Below are 14,991 nucleotides of genomic sequence, written 5' to 3'. Positions count from 1 at the left end.
CCCATGTGAAAAGATACAGCAAAGTACTACACGGGAAAGTGTTTGAGAGGCCTAATGGATTCAATTTTTCTCCTTTCTCTTCCTCCTTCCTACACACACACACGCACACTTTCAGTAAGACATAATAATGGTAACAAGGTGAGTTATAGCGCTGGTTTGATCTCATCATTTCACGCACACACTTCCTCTCCAACATTACACTCTGCTGACATGCGGTTACACACTAGAAAAGATGAAGTGTACACAGTTGAGTGCACATCAGTTTGCATGTGCGTGTGTGTGTGTGTGTCTCTGTGTGTATCAAAGTGTGCATGCTTTGGCATTTACTGCAGAGGGGCAGCAGAAATACAGACAGAAAAAGGGAACGACGGACACAGAGCATGGTGCGTGTATATTGTGTATTTCTATATGATTGCGTGCTTCTCTTTTCTTCCCTCGGATGCAGCCCTGGAATGCAATGCAACGGGGAGACAGAAGAGAGAAAGCAACAGACATGAAGAGAGGGGGTGAAGGAGGGAGAGAGATGATACAGGTGAAAAGAGAAAATCAACCAGCTCTCACACAGAGACAATCAATAAGCTCTCTTCTCAGTCTATTTCCTATGGGCTGGCTTGGGTAATAGCATTGTGCCAAAGCCGCCTGTGTGTAGCCTGGGAATAGGTTCAGGGTGATGTGATAGTAAAGTATAAAGCCAGCACTGCGGTGGGACTCACACTAATTGTTACTTTTGTCATAAAGAGGGCAGAGGAATCGCTGGGAGAAGTGTTGTGGAGACACAGCTACAATATCAGGGGAGTTCAGGTGCGGGGAGATGAGGAAAAAAGTGTGATTATCATATTGTTTTTCTTTCCACAGTCTGAACAGAAACATTCACTTTTAGATATGTACGTGTTCGTGTAGGCTCGCACCACCCATTTTCAAGTAAAAGCCACGCAATCTTCTCGATTTCATTTACAGATTTTTGAAGGTGGGGAAGATGGTGTAGAGGTGGTGGAGCCTGAGCACAGCACTATAATATGCTGTATGTTTATATATACACACTGTTAACATCTGATGGGAGCTGTAGTTACTCCATGGTTACCTAACCAAAAGAATTACCAGTCCCACTTTATCAGAAAGGCAGATGGAAGAAACTGCCAATGAGAAACTGCACTGTTGCTAATGAAACAACAGCTAGCAAGAAAATGTAGCTTTGCTAGGTTTTTTTAAATATCTTGAAGATGCACTAATCGTGTTTTATGTTAACAAGGGGTCAAATACATTAATGTCATACTCTCAATAATGATGAAAGCTAACAGCTAGCACATATTCAGCCGATCAACAGGGACCAAAGGGCTAAAAAGTGTGTTAATGCTACGTAGAATATCAAAACCTGCTCTATAACTTTGCTTAATGTGTTGTCTGGAGGGGTGGTTGTGAAATCAATGTATTATTGTGGTAAATGTAGTATTTTTATGCATAGCACAAGCACACGACTGCCGCAAGTTATGTCACCGGGGAAAGTGGGCTGGATAGTAGGCCATAGATGAGGGGAAAAAAGACATATAGGCGAACTCAGCTGATGGAAAAGTTTTCATGGGGAGGTGTAGCTTTTTAAAAGGGCTACTCATACATTCTCCTCTGCTGCTGAACATGGTGAGAGTGGGTGGTGTGATTGTCACTTGACAAGTGCTTCAACCATCATTGTCGTTGCAATACAAGAGATTATAGTACACATCCTCTGAGCAGCGCTATGTCTCAGGGCGGATTGGAGGCTGCAGTGAGCCGCTATCAGACGGTGACAAGACGGGCCGGGGCTAGCTGGTTAGCGTGCTAACTTAAGTAGAAAAAGACATAATGGAGACAAGAGTTAAACATTGCTGTTGCTTTGTTGGTGAGTTTGATGCTGAATTTTCTTCTAAACTGGTAAGTAAATAGCTGTTAATGCTAATGCTGACTATGTAGCAATAGCAAAACCTACAGATGGCTCCTTTAAATGCTACCAAATTAATAATTTAAAATCTGCAAAAACCACAAGGGTCAAGTTGTGTTGGTAAGTGTTGTGTACTATTTTATTTTAGATCATCCCTCAATGAGTGATTTGCAGCTAGCAAGGGAGTGATGCTCAGCACAGCCTCTGTCATAGTACCTGACATAGTTTTTAAGAAATGCTTTCAACTATTTCTCTCCTCTCTTACTATTTGTTAATGCAACAGTCCCATTTTGGCAGGGGAATGATTAAAATCTCATTTCATCTTATAGTTTCCATGCATCATGCGCCTGCCTGTCCCTCCGAATCTCCACCAGGAGCAGGAAATAAAAGCCAGAGTGACACATGGGGGATGACGAGGGTGGAATTTCCACTCCAGTGCAGGTGAAGCCAATGATTCATTAAAAAGAACGAGCAAGTCAGCAGGAGTGCTATGGTGAGGAGGGATACTTGGGCAGGCGAGGGGGGTGGGGGGTGGAGAGAGGGCAGGACGGGTGGGAGGAGAGGAGAAGGTGCAGAGCAGAGTGTAGGGCTGTAGTTTCCACCCATATGGTCAGCCAGTTGGTTGGTGGGCCAGTAGTCAGGTCTCAGTGATCCTGAGCTTCACCGCGCATGACCGCCAAATCACACACACACACACACACACACACACACACACACACACACCCCAATATAATTTCTCTGAAAAGGGAGTGTGTATGAGTGTGTGTGGTGTTGGACAGGTGCACCAGATGTCCACTTTCCACTCCCATGGCCATTGTCACGAACATGCTCAGGTACCACGGGAGGGGATGGAGGCCAAATGGCAGACACAGAAACCAGCGTATCTGGGCTTTGGCCGTGGAGACCGAGAGGGCGCCGGCTGCATCCGCCAGGCAGGCTACCCAGGTAAATACCTCACATGGCAGCACCCCCGAAATATTCCGCAACATTTCAAAAGGCCAAACAGGAGTCAAACTCAATTGCTTGCTTCATTCTTCTGATGAAATGATCTGAATAAGTATGATCCCAACTTACTTGGTTTATTGAATATTCATACTGAGCAGGTAACGATTACATATCTGCCCTACATCTACTGTTTCAGGAGACTTTACAGGACTTTAAAAAAGGTAATAGATGACAAAAGTCATGAATTTGCCTACCAGCATCTCTAAAACTCTTTTTTTTTTTCTTTTTTTTTTTTTTTTTTAATTATACATACAAACTCTCCCCTTGTTGTCTGACAACTGTCTTTGTGCTAAGCTAACAAGCTGTTAGCTGTAATTTAATATTAACCCTCAGAGAGTGTGCAAATATGCAGCAAATAAGGAAGAGATTAGTTGTTGAAAAGCTATTTTTGTCACCTTATAAGGGAGGGTCACTGATGGATTGTTCAAAGTGTTATCATTAGGATGTAACAGATTTCTCAGAAGCTCTAATTGTCTTCTTTTAGTCCCAGAAGAATGTTAGAAACTCCCACACAAAATGTTTATTAACATCATGTTAATGAAATAATGTTTCCCAGCAACAAACGCAACTCCAGGTTTTAAGATGGCCTTTAGCTGCTATTGCTTTCAACCAAGTGTGGCTCCATGGCATGAAATCCGAATCATTGGATGGCTTACAACACTTCTCATTGTCACAAGTTTACACAAACCACAAGACACAGAATAAGAAACAGAATAATTAGTATCATCAGCATTTATTTTCCGCTTTGAAATGCACATGTTCTCGCTTCCTTGATTGTGACTAATAGTATTTTGACAGAGCACCCAGGTGGTGTATCGGCAGTATGGGGCAGCGCATCTGCTATCCTTCTCAACTTCAGCCTGACCTCTCTAAGGGAAGCTGACACACACACACACACACACACACATTGCAGGATGCCGCCATCCCACGCAGGGCAGCTGAGTGAACGAGCTAACAGCCTGTGACCACGCTGTAATTATGAGCCGTTTTCTAATTATGAAGCACTTCGGTAGTTCTGCCTCGACCACTGAAACTTTTCTTTTTTTTTTTATTCTTTCATGCAGGAGCACTGACAATAACTGAGGAGGAAGGGAAAGGGTGGGAAACGGTAGTTCAATGAAAAAAACTACAGGAGAAGTTAAAAAATGAGAGATGAACAGGGAAAAGAAAGAAAGTAGTAAACAGTGGGCAGAGTAAAGAAACAAACGACAGTGAGACAGAGACAGTTGTCCCTCAGCTGCAGTCTTCTCAGCAGGGTTTTCCACTGGGAAAAGTGCCAGCGAGCTGCCTGTAAAGCAGAATCATTACACCGTTAACCTCCAATCCATCTTCATTTGACTGAGCTGTAAAAAACTATATCAGTAAAGAAGCCATGGAGCTTCTTGAAGTTGACTGTGGAAATGGGGTGGAGCGAGGGCTAGGACCACTAAACACCCCCTCCCCAACCCACAAGCCTGAGTGTGGGCATGGCCAACAGTGACGGCAACCTCCCTCTCCCACCCTCTCTCTCCCTTCTTCTGTGGATTTGCGGTTGGGTGCAGCAATGAGAGGTGACTTGTGGCCGATTGTGATTTATGTGGTGGTGGGGTCGGGTGTGCGGGACGTGGGCCGGCGGAGGGGGGAAGATGGATCCCAGGTTTGACCGAAGGAGACAATCTGATTACAGCCTTCTACCGCCTTTCATCTTCATCTTCAACACTCGCTGGTTCACTTGCTCTTTTGCCCACTTCATGTCGCTATGGTAACCTAAAACCTAGTAAGAAGCAAAGTGACCTGATGGTTGACGTGGAGATGGACACATGCTGAGGGTGTCTATGTAGACTCAACATCCTTATAAGAAAACTTACATTCAGAGAGGCAGGTACAGATTGTTATCTGAGTAACAACTGGATCAGAGCAGTTGTACACCACCAGTCCAATCCATTAACAGTGCCCAAAAGAGGAGCCAGTACCTGCCCAGTCACCCTGTTGTCCTGACTAAATAGTTTCAAACTGTCAGCTGATGCTATAAAGAAGAAGGTAAATTACTGCACATTAATGTTTATATGAATATTAGGAGTTGGTTTGTCAAGATAATCAGCTGCCAGCACTAATTTTCTAATTGGTTGCCATTAAACTGCTGCAGAAGAAGGCAGCACAACAAGATGATGTAATTAAAAGAGCAGCAGTCACACCTGAAACAAACTGTGAAAAAACAAACATGGTGGCATTCCTCCTTATTTCTTTATTTAGATATTGGTTTCAACTTTCAGCTTCTCTCAGTCCCACGACTACTAATGTTGATACAGTTTCCTCAAACTGCTTTTCAGTTTCAGCACACTCAAGCCTACACTTCAACTTCTTTCCGTTTATATACTTAACACTTACAAGCACAATCACTTACTGTACACCAAGTGACATTTCAACTCTTGCGCTTGAACTGCAGCTCTTTCTTTTAACTTCACTCTTCCCTCACACTTTAACACTTCAGCTTCTTTCAGTATGATGTAGAATGTTCACATCACAAGTAAACAATTTAAAAAGAAAGAAATAAAAATGGATACACAGTTTTAAAAAAAAAAGACTTTAAAAAAGTTATTGTCATGGGAGTTACAATTGGATAACATTGACGACACGACACTCCATAAACGATTCTGACAAGATGAGCCAGTAACTACGTATTTATCCAGTTGTCTCACTTGTGAGGCGGTTGGGTGAGGGGATAGCTTTTAGCATTGACAAAAAAGGTAGCCTTCATCTTATTTTGCGATCGTTCATCTTCTGTCAGCGCTTAGATTTCGATTGACATCTTTCAAGTTTCTACACTTGAACTCGAACCAGTTTCAACCGATCCTATCAAAACGATTTATCACTCACACTCCAACTGACATTTCAGCTCCTTTCAGTGTTTGAACCTCAAGTGAATCGCCAGCTCTTTTGCTTCAGCTGGTGACGCCACCTCATTTAGCACTTGCGGTCAAATTGAATTGATCGGCTTCTTTCAGTACTGTATTTCTATTATATCAAATATTTCAATTACAAGTCTTCAGTGAGTAAACATTTCTTTGGAAAACGTTGCCTTTTCTAGGTGGGTCAAGGTGAGTGACTGCAGAAACGTACACTTATCACCATAGATGATATTTAGGTGTGTAGCTCGGGGCTGCAGTTATGTATTGAGGCGCATAATGTGCATGCAAAGACAGACATGGTCAAAACCGGCATTTTTATGTATTTGTAATTCCCTGCTTTTCATATAAATCCATAAATCAGACCTAGATCACCAACACTACAAGAAAATGTAAGGAGTCCACATCCACACGTACATGTACTGTCTGCAAGCATGCGGTGCCAATGGCCGACTATAACCTGCTGTGTTCTGAGACTGCCATCAAGTGGCAGAAAGAGGAACTGATGGTGCAACTTCGCCCATCTCTGCACTGACATTTGATGATGAAAATAGTAACTGTATAAAACTGAGATTTATTTGCTATGTCAAACTTCACAATCGTGATTCAGCATTTTGCTCTGCACAGTCTGAGAAGATGTGAGGAAGGAGATGAAGTGGAGCAGCGAGGAAGCAAGGAGGATGGATTTCTTAGGAAGGAGAAATAAGCAATAAAGCAGCACTGAGGAAAGAAAAAGAGACAGTTTAAAACTTGGTAGAAATAGTGACAACCCAGTGTACATATTTAAACTGGCAAAGACAAATGCTGACTTTCTTACACGACCATAATAGTGAAGCTAAGCAGTTTTAAATGAGCAGCCTGATGATCACTAAATCACAATACTGACAGTAAATATGAGAAGATGATTGTCTCATCTGCAGCCCAGAGGGAGGAGTGAAGTGTTGGTCTTTCCTGGATTAGATCATTTATCACTATCATCAGTACAGTTTGTATTACTGTGCTGCTGAGAGATGTGAAAATAGCTGACCACAGTGTGCAATCTAGTCCTGACTAAGGCTCTGTAAGAGATACAAAAGAGCAAAAACCCTGCCTAAGAAAAGGTGCTGTAAAAAAAAAAAAAAAAAAAAAAAAAAAAAAAAAGGTGCTCTTAGTAGCAGTTTTAACGTCGATAAATCATTATCACTATAATTTGAGACATTACAGGCAATTCTAAACTTGAAAAGTTACAAAGTGCTTTACAATTAAGATATGAAAGACTGATAAAGGTAAGATTGATTGAACAGAAACAGCAGTGAGGTAAAGAATTGGTGATCATTGTAAATGAACTACATAGACTACATAGACTATATACATATAGACTATTGGCCATTATAAAAAAAAAAAAAAAAAAAAACATGGCACACACATACAAGAGAATGGAAATGAAAATGAATAGACACCAAAGAAGACAAAAGGACTCAAAACGAAAACAGATCTATAAAGCATTAGTTAGCGATTTAACCACAAATTAAGCCTTTATAATTACAACTTAAAAAGCCTCTATAAAATGTTGCCTTATAAGAAAGTGGTACCAGTCTTTTAGTTATTTTCATAAACGTCCAGAAACAGCTAGGAGACAAAGTTCATATATATATATATATATATATATATATATATATATATATATATATATATATATATATATGTCTGTAAAAAATGTCTTACATTGTACATGTACATTATTTTGCTCAGCACTTGCAAACTCAGAAACAACACAGTAGGATTGCAAAGGTGGTCAGTGGCATCAAAGGTGTTATCTGTAAGTTGTGCTCTTGCTACATAGCCAACATTAGAGTTAGGGTTAGCTCACCCCAACGTTAGCATTAACAGCCGTTTACTTTGCAGTACAAGAAACGTTGCAAGTTCAAGTTGCAGCAATCTTAACTCCTGTTTCCATCACCTCTTTTCTTCTACTCAAGTTAGCATGCTAACCAGCGTTATATCAATCTGTTGGATGTTACCTTTTCCAAGCTATCAAAACTAATTAGACAAAGATTTGAAGACACTGCACATATCAAGTTTAATTAATTCACCCCCCCCGTCACATTGATAAGACAAGTAAACACAGACGAACCTGAAGATCGACAGACTGATAAACATCCAGACAAATGCGTCACATCACTTCTCCTCATTACCCTCTGGCCTCAGCAGGCGAGTGCGTGTCTTCCACCCTTCCTTCTTCCTTCCTCTGGATGTGACAGGAATAACCACACTCTGAATGCCTCTCACTCTGTGCTGCAGCACAGCCTTCCTTTTGGGTAATTAAAATCGAGACAGCAAAAAGCTTGGGAAATAACTGAGTGTTAGAGTGGAAGAACAGAAAACGAGACGGATGGGAGAAGATGAAGTGAGGCAGGGCACGAGGAGCCTCTGTTATCTGGTTTGATTACGATGAGAGAAGAGGGAAAACCTGGATGGAAACTTGAAGACGCGCTGCATCTCTTTTACACCAAATGACAGCAAATAGCAAGGAAAACGGCTTTAATTTGGCACTTGACTACACAAAAATCATGTAATGAGTCTGTAAACTGCACAAAGCTGCCTCGTGTTTACCAACTCTGCTTGTCTGAATGAGACATTTTACAAAACTTGTTTTCCTTTCAAAAATGTTGCTCTCGTAACAGTTCTTTTTCATTAATTTTCCATCCTTCCTGATTTAGTTTTCTCAGCATCATGTGAGTTACAACGCTTTTTTCCCATCTGTGAGGAATTTAAAGCGATACTATCCAATGTATTTCTCTTTTGTGGGATTTCACTCTCAATTTGATTCATTCTCAACTATACACGAGGTGGATTTTCTGCCTGTGGCCACATCCAGTGCTGGAGCTGAAATAAGGTCGAAAGACTCCCATCAGTGGATGTGAGAGCTTCTTTGCTGCAGCTTTGTGATTTAGGTGTAAACTGCCTACATTTTCACAAACAAATTACATCACATGAATGAGGCAGAATCCATAGTTTCACAACTTCAGAGGAAGAAACTAGTTGTAAAACCAAACAGGAGTTTCATAGAGAGAACAAAAACAGGAGCATGTCAACTCTGTCGTCAGAAAAAAAAAAAAAAAGAAACTGATCACCCCGCACAGGTGCGCCTTTATCACCATCACCTGGCTTCTCCAGCTCAAACCGGCCAATAGAAACAAAGATGCTGAATTGGCTCGTGAGTGGAAACAGGTGAGGCAACTCTGCTGCACTGAAATGAAAGAGAAAAAGGGAAACTCCATGATACTAAAAATGTCATCTCTTTGCCTTATGGAAATATAAATATATACGCCTGATGACCAGCAGTGAAATGTGTTCCTCCTGGAAATATCCTGAATCCAGTAATCGGCAGAAACTAAATGAATTAAAAGCAATTAAAATGATAACCTGGATGGTAGGAAATTGTTAAAAATCATCTTGCTTTATAATCACTAACATATCTGACACAATATGTGCCTTTGTGGTGCCATATTTGTATTTTTAGATTGTTTTGTGTGTGTAAATTCATTGTCTGTGTATTTTTGCTTGCACACTCGCTTGCCTCAAATTACCCCTGGAGGAACAGACAAAGAATTTTAAATAGAACTGAATTAAACTGAATCATGAGACCAAGAAAAGTATCTCCAGATATAGCTGTTAAGACTCAATTATTTACTCAATTTACACTGTGTTTGATATTTAAAGCATTATTGAGTACTTTGAGAAGGCGGTGAAACAAGCAATAAACACAAAACTGACATTATCACTTAACATCAGACTCAGACGGAGAAAAGGAGATATATACTCACTCCTCTTTTACCTCTGTTTTGCTTTTTAACTGACTATATTACAACTAAAAGCTCCACAAGTTAGTCTCTCCCATTGTCTGTCATCTGTGTGGTGCTGGATACGTGGTGTGCGGCGGGTTTATCAGAGCCTTTAAGCTATAGAAGCTGATCGCTGCAGCTGGAAATGAGGCTGATGAGAGCCGAGGGACTGAGCCGAGTGATAATTCTCTGTGGGTTTGTCACTACAAGCAACCCATTCACATTATACATGGCCATTTGAGACAGTGTTGATATACAAATATTGATTACTGCAGCTTTAAATAGTTTAGGACGTGTGAGGACTTGTCTCATTTCATTTTAAAACATCGCAGGTGAAACTGGTCATCATTTGTCATGTGGAGGGAAACTCACTGCAGTGACACGTGTTGACATCAGCCATCTACACTCACCAAGCTCAAAGTTAAACATCAGAATTGGGGAAAATGTGTGATCTCAGTGACTTAGGCCGTGGCATGATTGTTGGTGCCAGACGAGATGGTCTGAGTTTCTGAAACAGTCGATCTCCTGTGATTTTCACACAGTAGTCTCTAGAAGTTTTACTTGGTGTAAAAAAAAAAAAAAAAAAAAAAAACTACCAGTGAGCAGCTGATGTGCGGATGGAAACGCCTTGTTGATGAGAGAGGTCAGAGGAGAGAGACCACACTGGTTTGAGACAGAGGCCACAGTAACTCAGATAACCACTCTTTACAACTGAGGTGAGCAGAAAAGCATCTCAGAACGGACAACATGTCCAACCTTGAGGTGGATGGTCTACAACAGCAGAGACCGTATCAGGTTCCACACCTGTCAGCAAGAACCACCGCCAACTCACCAACACTGGACTATTGAAGACCTGGTCTGATGGATCTGGATTTCTGCTGAGGCAGCGCATGGTCGGATCTGAATTTGACGCCAACAGCATGAATCCCCATCACACCACCAGTCTGGACTGATGGTGTGGGGGAACACTAAATCCCGTCTGAGTGTTGTTGCTGACCATGTGCTTGAATTTATGGTCACAGTTCACCGTCTTCTAATGGCTACTTCTAACAGGACAATGATCCATGTCACAAAGTAAAGGTCGTCTGACACTGGTTTCATGAACATTACAATGTGAACTTCTGTGACCTCGCCAGGCTCCAGATCTGAATCCAGTAGGACAGCTTTGGGATGTGGTAGAAGCAGCTTGAATGTGCAGCTGACAAATCAACAGTCATGTCAACATGAAGCAGAGTCTCAAAGGAAAAGTTTCCAACATCTTGGGGAATCCATGAAGAACTGATGCTCCTGAGAGCAAAGAGGAACTACCCAGTGTTAGTATGGTGTTCCTGATAAAGTGCTCTTCTGTCAGAGAACACTCTCTCTCTCTCTCTCTCTCTCTCTCTCTCTCTCACACACACACACACACACACACACACACACACACACGTCCTCAGTTCTGTGCTGTCCTTGTGGAGGAGAACAGAAAATAATGTGCCAGCATCCAGCAGCTTTCATCAGACTTTCCAATGTTTTGCTGGTGACAAGCGGTGGCACACTGTCACACACACACACACACACACACACACACACACACACACACACAGATTCCCCATCAGATAACCATGACCTTAGATGTAATGTGCAGACAGATGTTGTTCTCTTCACTTGTCCTCTCCAAAGCATTTGCTTTTTTTAGGGACTAAAAGTTATCAGATTATCAGACATATATGCTGAACAAGGAGTGAAATCTGGTATATTCTAACTCACCATACACACCAGCTTGGCAGTCAGTGAACCGTTCAGCCACCTTATCAAATAATGACATTTATTCTACTGCAAACTTGGGCAGGTTGAGTTTTTCAGAACAGCTTTTTTTTTTTTTTTTTGATAGTTTCGTTTCTACATTGTAATCTCGTACAGATCGACTGTTGAAGTCAACTTAAAAAATCCTGGACCTGTTCTCCTGAAACTGGATCGGAGAAGCCCTTTGAGCTGTTGTACTAAAAAGCAAACAGTGGGCACCATCTTTGTCAAGGACACATTGGTTATTAGAGGCCAAGACAGTCCATTCTACAACCAGTCAGCCCAAATTTTATCTGAAAAAACAATCTTTTTCTTATTTATTGAACAGATTTATTCATGTCTAAAAACTCCAGGCTGCACAGCTAATTATCTTCAGCGTGGGTTTTCTTTTCAGCGCTCATCCCAAGGAAACATTAATGCGAGTTGAAGCTCGCCTTTTGATGACCTAACAAATCTGTCTCTGTTCAAAGAGGCAAACATGCTTCAACAGTCAGCAAGACAAGAGAATAACAATTAGAACATGCCATTTAAAAACTCAACCATCAGAGGTACAAAGCGCCTGGTCGTGTTCCTTCAGTCGTCGAACGCTGGGTCACGGCACTCTACAGTTATCTGTGGGAGTTATCTGTTTGATGCGTCCCCTCCCTCATCTTAAACATCTGCCAGTCACACACACACACACACACACACACACACACAGAGTATCTCCCCGTTCACTCCTCAGACGTGTGCCAAATAAACATCATTAAAAGCAGGCAGCGGTTGCCCCCATGCGACACCCACCATGCGTGTCGGGTAAACACCACAACAGCTCATTAGCATCCAAAGTCATCAAATTACAGTGTGTGTGTGTGTGTGTGTGTGTGTGTGTGTGTGTGTGTTTAAGTGAGAACTTGACGACTTTTCTGTATGTGTGTGTAGGGATGTGTACCTATACTTACAGTGGAGGGGTTAGCAGCACAGAGTAAAGAAATATGCTCTTACATGTTCATGTGTGTGTATGTGTGTGTACTCACTCCACTTCATGCATGAGCGCCTACATTTATGTGGCTTCAAGCAATAGGGAAAACAGTTCATTGTTCAATAAGCAAACTTCTGTTAAAATATTCATGAGTGGCCTCCGCAGTGGGGTGCGGCAGGTTGAGTCAGGTCGAGCTCATTTAAACAGCAGAGTGAGCTAAAATGGGAGCAAAGCTCTGGAGAGAGCTGGTTAGTTAAGGTCAGTGATTTGAAACCTTCTGCAGTAGTGATGCAAATGTTGAAATAACAACATTCGAAGGTTTACTGGATGATTGAAAATGTTCCAAAAAGCCTTGAAGGCTTTGGATATGTCTGTTATGGCATATTCTATTAGCCAACAAAGCGATTAAAGGCTAAGGCTGGTGTAAATGTTTCTTAATGTCAACACCGAAATCAACAATCTGTTAGTTCATCTCTCAATATTCTCTGAATTCCCTACGCCGTCTGGCATTCAGTGCCAAGCCTGTTCACTCCTACTGAAGACACACATCTTTAAAAACAAGTCACAAACTTCTTTTGTCAATTCTTAAAAAAGGCTCAGTAATTTCCTAAAACAGCTGGGCATTGTTGTTTTTGGTAAACATTACTTAGATACGAGTAAATGATACATTTATTGGGAACTATTTGCAGTGGCGGATTTATACACGTGGTTCTGCTAGTTATTGCGACAGAATGGGGTTGTTTTCAATAGTTCTTGGAGTGGAGGTTGGCTGCACATGATGCTTGATAGTATGATCAATTCATTTTGGCTTTTTATGAGATGTGTTAAAAATACAAAAATACAGACTACAGACATTCAGTGGGTGGCATATTGGAATATGGTATCCTGTTCTCTTAATACATCTATAAACACAAGCAGGAAACAACCTGGTCAGATATATTGTGTTTTTTTTTTTAGTTATGATTGAGAAGAGCCATAGAGCAAATGACACATTGATGTCAGTTACACAACAATGTCTATCTAAAGTTTCCTAACATTAGCTTCAAGAAGCTCCTGGTCCAACCAGACTGTGTAAGACTTAAGCTGCAAATCCTCAGAGTACGTTCACTTGAGCTAAAGTCCATTTTATTTCTCATGAGTGAAGCTTTTCATCAATAGGATGATGACTCGGTTTCTTCTTTGAAATGTTACTTTAAATGAATGTAAAAATTCAGCCAGGTCCTCTGCAGTGTTTGCAGTGTTTAATAATGTGGTTTAAGGCCTGAATGGAAGTGAAACCAGAAAAATGACACTTTAAAATTATGAGGGGAGACATTGTTACACAGTGAGTCAGGATGTGAGCACAAGATAAGACTTACCAGACAAAAGCCAAACACAGTTTAACACAAGAGCTGAGCAGGGAAAACAAAAAGTGCCTCATTAAAGTGGATTGTGAGACAGGTCTCAGCAAGAATCCAAAACTGTAAACAAACCATAGCACAACTTTCCAAATATTAAGGGTTTATTGTGTGAGACATCAGCAGGTGCCTGACTCATTTGATCCTAGATACATTTAGAATACATTTTGCAGCATAAACTACAGTTGCACCACTGTTAGATTAAATGCTTTAAGTCACCATAGGCCTCCAGGTAGCAACAGCAGAGGTAGCTGCACAGCACACTTCTCCTCCACTTTCACAGCCTTCATTATACAGCAAACAGCTGGAGGCCTCGGGGAAGGTCGAGAGTGCTTATGTGCGAGCGTGTATGTGTGTGTGTGTGTGTGTGTGAGTCCTGAGGGAAGGTTTTGGACCTAATTGGCACCAGCATGTCAAATGTTCCCGTGAACCAAGCTGGCACCCCTGTACGTCAAAACTCCCCGTTCCCAACAAACTGAGCGGCGCATGAATGCGAATAAGTGTGCCGACCCCTGAGTGACTTTTAGCATCCCGGCGCTGCAGGCAACGAGGACAGAGACAGGAGGCTGGAGGAACATAAAATCAGTTTCTAAAAATTAACATACAAAAAAATCCTATGACTGGTACATAACCTAAAATGACTGTGAGGAGGTCGCAAACATCTAATTCCCGATAAAGTGGGGATTTTCTGAAGGTTAAGCCACATTTAGCTCTTCTTGTTTCATATATATTATACATTATAAGCACATTTTTCTTTTCTGCCTTGTCATGATGTGTCTGTACTTGCACCAATTCTGCTGGAACAATACTGTATGATAAAACCTCATCGCTGCACTGTGTTCAACAGAGATCTGATTAGACTCTGAAACACCTCGCTGGATAAATTTAGATATTAATGAGGAGAAAAATGATTTTCTTGAAACTACTATAACTCCTTAATAAGTTAAGATGCAGAGCTCCCATTAATACCAGACATTATGTGGAGACAAGTATGCTGACACAGAATTATTTGCTAATGAATGCGAATTAGCTTAATTAATGACCTCATTAACATAACTACTTATGTTCAATATATCACAGAGATATGGTGGGACATTAAGCAGCTCAAGTGCCTCTCATTTATTAAGTTTCCACCTAATTTATATTGCATATTTTAATATTTTATGACATGTTCCACTGTCACAGATTAGATATGTATTTCACATTTTCAGGACGTCTTGTC

Source organism: Trachinotus anak, unplaced genomic scaffold, assembly GCF_046630095.1.
Source record: "Trachinotus anak isolate AG129_WGS33_773 ecotype Australia unplaced genomic scaffold, CSIRO_AGI_Tana_v1 ptg000018l, whole genome shotgun sequence".
NCBI classification, from domain to species: domain Eukaryota; kingdom Metazoa; phylum Chordata; class Actinopteri; order Carangiformes; family Carangidae; genus Trachinotus; species Trachinotus anak.
The sequence above is the reverse complement of the archived record's forward strand: the minus strand, read 5'-3'. Positions refer to the sequence as shown.